A 7,404-nucleotide genomic window follows, 5' to 3' on the forward strand; every position below is an offset into this window, starting at 1 on the left:
TGAGGGACACCCCGAGTGATCTTTCTTAGAGGAGGATCCAGCTGTCTTGTTTGGTCCCCCAGAAGCAGAGCTTATGACAGGGGTTTGGTGTTGGCCGTGGGGGAAGGGAAAGAGGACACGGAAGGGTCTGCCGTGGGGGCAGGCGCCTCGTGGGCACCCGGGGCTCCGTCCAGCTTGGAGCCTCATGGGCATCCAGGGCTCCATCCAGCTGGGAACTCCATCTGGCTGGGAGCCTTGTGGGCACCCGGGGCTCTGTCCAGCTGGGAGCTGTGTGGCACGGGGAGCCTGGCGTCTCTCCAGCTGCTGTCTGGGGGCTGCAGCCTGGTCGGGGAGGGGCACTGCCCCCGGGCTTGTGGGGCTGGTTCTGCTCCCTGGCAGGAGGGCTGGCCACACCAGCAACAGCGCCCAAGTAGCCTCACAGGAGTTTGCAACGAGCAGCCTTATCCAGGTGGGGTGAGTGGCCCCGGGTGGGGCTGGGCTCCAACCTCCCCCGCTCCCCTCGACCACTCTGCAGCCTTCTCCGAATCTTTCAGTGGCTCCCTGCTGCCTCCTGGATGAAGTCCAGACTCCTGAGCACGGCCGACAGACTCTTCAGGGGGGCTTTGTCCTACGGCCTCTGCAGGGCTCAGCAAACGTCTTGGGCTTTGCTGGCCACCTAAGGCCTCCACTCTGCTGGGGCCGCATGCAGGCAGTCGTAGGTAAAGAAACGAACAAGCGAGCCTGTATTCCAGAATTATGTTTAGGGAAACAAGCACTGCCCACGCTGGGCCCTGGGGGCTGGAGTTTGCTGACCCTTATGGGCTGCTGTCTATGGGGTCGCACAGAGTCGGACACGACTGAAGTGACTTAGCAGATAGGACGGATGGAAACCGAGTGAGTAGAAGCGTGGGTCTTATGAGAAGGTTGCTAATAATAATTATAAATATGAGCTTTTACACGTGCTTCTGGGGGGGTAGGGTCCACCTGAACTCTACACAACACACACACATCAGATCCAATTGCATTTCCTGGATATTGTGTTTTCCTTCTGAAAATCTCAAAGCGGCATTTAGACTAGAGGAAATTTAATTAAAAGCAGAGATCTATGCTTATACAGCTAACTGTCTGCTTTAGCCCACAGTTAATTGAAGTCATTGGAGAATCGTTTGAAAGTGGATTTTGTTCTCTTCCAGCCGGGCCCGTGACCCTGTACTTGTCATTGTAATCAAGTCTTGTGGTTCCATGGCTTCAGAGACCATCTGGAGTAGCTGAGTGGATATTTAATTCCAATTGTCATTTGGGGATAGCTTTCTTGATTCGCTGAGATCAGCTTTTCTATCACCAAAGCAAGGGTAATTGTCTTTAATCAAAGGTCTCACTGAAAAATGTTTAGGCTGCCATGCAAAAGGCAGCTTTGCTTTTTTATTAGGATCCCAAATGTGGATAAAAATTCCTGTGTTTTTTTTTCCTTCTCTTTATTACCTACTTCAAAATAATATTCCACTCTCTAGAATAGGTTTTGTACTTGGACAGATCTGGGTCTAAACTCAAATTTAGATATTTGGGTGCCTTGAGAGAATCTCAGAGTTTTAAGCTCCTTACTTGCAGAATGGAAACACTGGTGTCCTCACTTTACTAAATTATTCCACTTTCCACCCCAAAACAGAGATAATCACGGACATTAATGGAGCATCTCTACATGCCAGGTGCTTTGTTGAAAACATTGCCATCACTGTTTTATTAAATCATCCCAGTGACCTCAGGAGGCTGGAATTATTTTATCTCCATTTTAAATATGGAGAAACTGAGGCACAGAAAGGTGAAGTGTCCTGTTAAAGGCAGTGAGTGTCACAGCAGGACCTGAGGATGCTGCGATGGGGTGAGGTGATTCGAGAGACATGAAGTAACCACGACCTGGACGGTTCTTGGCCTTTGGTAGAAACTCAAAGAGGAGTGAAAGTGTTAGTTGCCGGTTATGTCTGACTCTTTGGGACCCCATGAACTGTAGCCCGCCAGGCTCCTCTGTCCGTAGAATTTTCCAGGCAAGAATCCTGGAGCGGGCAAGCCATTCCCTTCTCCAGGGGATCTCCTGCATTTCGGGCAGATTCTTTACTGTCTGAGCCGCCAGGGAAGCCCAGCGTACAGAGTTGCTTATTGAGTGAATTGCAGGAAAACTGGGCCCTTCTCTTGAATTGGTTCCCTTCTATATGGTGACGTTTTGGCCTATCAACCAACTGATCTCTTTAATGTGCCTGGCGTAGTGAAACTGGTCTGGGGTGTCTCATGCTTACGAGGTGCCCCTAAACCTTGGAAATCTCTATAAGGTCATGAGGGGCACAGACAGAAGGAAAATAGGGAGCAAGCTGCTCTAGACTTCATGGGAAAAGCAAAGGTATTCTTGAGGATCCCATGGTGTATTAGTTGGGATATTTGTTGTTTTCAGTCACTCAGTTGTGTCTGACTGTTTGCAACCCCATGGACCACAGTGTGCCAGGCTTCCCTGTCCTTCACAATCTCCAGAGCTTGCTCAAACTCATGTCCACTGAGTTGGTGATGCCATCCAACCATCTCATCCTCTGTCGTCCCCTTCTCTTCCTGTCTTCAGTCTTTTCCAGCATCAGGGTCTTTTCTAAAGGGCTGGCTCTTCACATCAAGTGGCCAGAGAATTACAGCTTCAACCTCAGCATCAGTCCTTCCAATGAACATTCAGGACTGATTTCCTTTAGGATCGACTGGTTTGATCTTACAGTCCAAGGGTCTCTCAAGAGTCTTCTCCAACACCACAGTTCAAAAGCATCAATTCTTTGGTGCTCAGCTTTCTTTATGGTCCAACTCTCATATCCATACATGACTACCGGAGAAACCATAGCTTTGACTAGATGGACCTTTGTGGGTAAAGTAATGTCTCTGCTTTTTAACATGCTTTGTAGGAATGTCATAGCTTTTCTTCTAAGGAGCAAGCGTCTTTTAGTTTCATGACTGCAGTCACCATATGCAGTGATTTTGGAGCCCAAGAAAATAAAGTCTGTCACTGTTTCCATTGTTTCCCCATCTATTTGCCATGAAGTGATGGGACTGGATGCAATGATCTTAGTTTTTTGAATGTTGAGTCTTAAGCCAACTTTTTCACTCTCCTCTTTCATCTTCATCCAGAAGCTCTTTAGTTCCTCTTCACTTTCTGCCATGAGGGTGGTGTCATCTGCATATCTGAGGTTATTGATATTTCTCCCGGCAATTTTGATTCCAACTTGTGCTTCATCCAGCCCAGCGTTTCTCATGATGTACTCTGCACAGAAGTTAAATGAGCAGGGCAACAATATACAGCCTTGACGTACTCCGTTCCTAATTTGGAACCAGTCTGCTGTTCCATGTCTGGCTCTAACTATTGCTTCTTGACCTGCATACAGATTTCTCAGGAGGCAGGTCAGGTGGTCTGGTATTCCCACCTCTTTAAGAATTTTCCACAGTTTATTGTGATCCGCACAGTCAAGGCTTTGGTGTAGTCAATGAAGCAGAAGTAGGTGTTTTTCTCGAACTCTTGCTTTTTCGATGACCCAGCGGATGTTGGCAATTTGATCTCTCACTCCTCTACTTTTTCTAAATCCAGCTTGAACATCAGGAAGTTCTCGGTTCATGTACTGTTGAAGGCTGGCTTGGAGAATTTTGAGCATTACTTCAGTTGCAAAAACAGGGTAAGGAACTCACAGTGTCAGTATATAAAGGAATCTGGAGGTGGGGTCACTCCACAAGAGGTTTGGGGGCTGGACTTTTCTGTTCCTGAATCTGTTGACTTTCCATCCTTAAGCCTGACCTTTGTCACAAAGTAGCTGCCACAGCCCCAAGTATTTCATCTTTATAGAATCTCAGTTGAGCGACTAACACAGGCAAGGAACACATCTGCCACACAGAGCCATGGGGATAAGTGGGTGAGAAGCAGCCCGTGTGCCTTCCTTTCACATCAGCATAAAATGAGGGGCCTTGGCTCACCTGGATTAGAGACCCCAGTGGGCAGATGGTAAAGTATCTGCCTGCAATGTAGGAGACCCAAGTTTGATCCCTGGGTCAGGAGGATCTCCTGGAGAAGGAAATGGCAAGCAACCCACTCCAGTACTCTTGCCTGGAGAATCCCATGGACAAAGGATCCTGGTGGGCTAGAGTCCATGGGGTCGCAAAGAGTCGGACACGACTGAGTGACTAACACACAGGTGCATGCACACACACACACACACACACACACGGAATTAGACTGAAGTCCTAGCCCATAGCAGAGTCCTCTGGGCTGGGCATGACTTCAGCTATCTGTGCCTCAGGGTCTCATCTGTAATAATGAGGATGGTTTTAGTACCTGCCTCATACTATGAGGTTTCTGTGAAGATTAAGGGAGTTAATTTGGTTAAGATGCCGAGAACTCTTCTTAGCATGAAACACAAACTATGTGAGTATTATTGCCTCTGTTTCTTGGGACCAGGCAGATACCTAAGGCAGGCAACTGTCTTGGTTTGTCCAGGACTGACTGGGTGCCTCGGACACGGGACTTTCAGTTGTAAGACCAGAACCATCTGGGGCACACCAAGGGGAGCTGATCACTCGGGAGGGAACGAGTGAAGTGGGCTGGGAGGGTGGAGGCAAACCGGAGAGCTTGCACCTTGGTCACGTCACTCTGCCAGGCAGTTGACATCTTTCCTACCATGGGGTCAGAACTTATTTTTCCAGAAAAGCCAGATAGCTGGATTTTTTATTTTAGATATCTGAATGTTTACGTATTTTAAAGATTAAAAAAAAAAACAAAACCAACCACACTGCTGGACCCTTGGGCTGCCATTTTACATCTTACTCCTCTCTTTTCAGCCTCCATCCCTTACAGGCGGGATGTTTCTTGGTTCTGAAACATGTATATTTATCTCCTGCCTTCCCAGAGAGGCTCCTTAACTCATTCTTATTTGCTTCTGCAGGACGCATAAGACAGAAATTGAAGAAGAAGAACATTCCATAGTCTGGGTGGCTGCATGGACAGAAAGATTTCCCTGATAAATATCTTCCCTGTCACTCATTTGTGAAAGCTGCACGATGAGAAATTAGCTGTGGGTGTGAGTGCCGTGGGTGGCTCTGTCACCGTCACGGTGTTTGGGGGAAGAAGAGTCGTTCATCTTAGGTCACGTGGCAGGCGGGGTCATTGACTTCCTCTGCTCCCTCATGGCTGTGTCATCTTCGGACCTTACTTTTTTCCTTTTTAACTAAAGTATAGTTGATTTACAATATAATTTTAGATTCGGGTGTACAGCATAGTGACTCAGTACTTGTCAATTATTCTCCATTGTAGGTTATTACAAGATCAGGGGTATAATTTCCTGTCTGTGTGTATGTATGTGTTAGTCGCTTAGCTGTGTCTGACTCTGCAACCCCATGGACTCTAGCCCACCAGGCTCCTCTGTCCATGGGATTCTCCAGGCAAGAGTACTGGAGTGTGTTGCCAGTTCCTTCTCCAGGGGATCTTCCTCATCTAGGGATTGAATCTGGGACTCCTGCATTGCAGGCAGATTCTTACTGTCTGAGCTATCAGGGAAGCCCGTAATTCCCTGCGCTATTGGTAAATCCTGGTTGTTCATCTGTTTTATGCATAAGAGTCTGTATCTGTTACTCTCACACCCTTAATTTGTCCCTGTCCCTCCCCTTTGGTAACCACAAGTTTTTTTTATGTCTGTGAGTCTGTCCTGTTTGCATATATATATTCCTTTGTGTTATTTTTCAGATTTCACATGTAAGTGATATACAGTCTTTGTCTTCCTCTGACTTATTTCACTGAACATAATACTCTCTCGGTCCATCCACATTGCTGCAAACGGCAGAATTTCACTCTTTTTTTAGCTCACATTCCACTACGTGTGTGTGTGTGTGTATATACATATATACATATAGACCACATCGTCTTTATCCAGTTGCTGCTGATGGGCACCTAGGTTGCTCCCATGCCTTGGCTATTTTGAATGATGCTACTTGGAACATTGGCATGCATGTATCTGTTTGAATTCGTGTTTTCATTTTTTTTTTCCAGATACATATGCGGGAGTGGAATGGATCTTACAGTTTTTTTGCAGCAAATGTGTGCTGATCCAATCAGTGGCCTTCACTAATGGAACTCGGAAGGTTCTGGAAGTGGGAAGAGCTGCCCCATTGATGGTGAGCATTGGGTCCACCGTGGTGAAGGTTCAGGGGCCCGTGGACGACATTCCGTGAATGCTTGTGAAGAAGGCGCCCGCCCGCTCCAGCATTCTTCCCGGGTCTCTCAGGTCCCAGGCACCCACACGGAAGTTCTCACCTACCCCCGTTTCCCCATTCTGGTGGGTGAAGCGAGAACTTTCCTGTGGGTGAACACTTGTCCCGGTTCAGTCTCAAAGGGCAGGCATCGGGGGTGCTACTGAGGACTCTCGATTCCTCAGAATGTTTGCATCTGAACTAGGATCGCTGGTAAATGCGTCATTAGAACCCAGTGGAACGCATCCCAGGGAGAGGGCACTTCAGGCAGCCTGACCATCTGGCCCACTCACCCTGGATCCTCCCTGGTCAGGTGATAAGCCCTAGAGGAGGTCATTTGCTTTGGTTCTCTTGCTCTCTAGAGTCTTCATGTCACACCTGTCTGCTCCAAGTGAAGGAGAACTCCTTAAGTACACACTTCCTCAAATTTCACTTCTTTGCACACAACCTTCCTGAGTTTTGCCATATTTATGTATGAACCAGGCTACTAGTAACTTAATATTTTTGTTTACATAAACTCACATGAGTTTACTTAAAGGGAAACTTACACAAATAGGAAGCCAAGATCATGTTCTAAAAGTAGGATTTATAGGAAATAGAGCTACAATGGAAGTAATGTCATTATATACCAGCTAGATTCAGCTGCCTAAGAAGGCTCTTAACCTGACACCTGCCCCTTTTTTGTCGGAGGGGAAATGACAGGTGTCAGAGGACTCTCAGAGACATCGTAGCACCGTCCTGAGCCTTTATCCTACAGGACGACAGACCAGGAGCCACCCCCTCTCTGACTCAATGCTTTTTAATACGGTGCTCCCTCCTCCTCACCATCCGAAGTCATAAAGGTTCTACATTTTGGAGAAAACCATCCCAGCAGATACTGTACCTTCAACCTCAGCTCCTCTTAGCCAGGAGGTCCTCTTCAAGGGGGAGTCCCTAGACTGAGTCTTCCCTAAATCAAGAATTTCGGGTCCTGGGCAGATATCAGTGCTGGGGTTGTTGTCACACTGGGTAGATTCTCTTGATGGACACTGGCTTTAGGGCTGAATGAGAATCTGCAGAGAGGAGCCCAGAAATGAGCTGATATCATAGTCTTTGCAAGAGGTTCTTATGACTGAGGAAGTCTGTGAACCTCCACCTCAGCTTCTTAGCAGCGGCAGAGAGACTTTGAGATGG

At 47.4% G+C, this 7,404-nt stretch overlaps 1 long non-coding RNA gene across 1 annotated transcript in view; it reads left to right on the forward strand.

Annotated features, from left to right (window-relative positions):
• Window positions 1-6,210, forward strand: part of LOC104985089 — a 107,406-nt gene extending 101,196 nt beyond the window's left edge. The window contains exon 3 of the long non-coding RNA XR_824835.1: window positions 6,032-6,210. This is a non-coding gene — a long non-coding RNA (uncharacterized LOC104985089). The remainder of the gene's footprint in view (window positions 1-6,031) is intronic.
• Window positions 6,211-7,404: the final 1,194 nt, after the last annotated feature.

The sequence above is a fragment of the Bison bison genome, unplaced genomic scaffold (genome assembly GCF_000754665.1).
Source record: "Bison bison bison isolate TAMUID 2011002044 unplaced genomic scaffold, Bison_UMD1.0 scf7180017864038, whole genome shotgun sequence".
NCBI classification, from domain to species: Eukaryota; Metazoa; Chordata; class Mammalia; order Artiodactyla; family Bovidae; genus Bison; species Bison bison.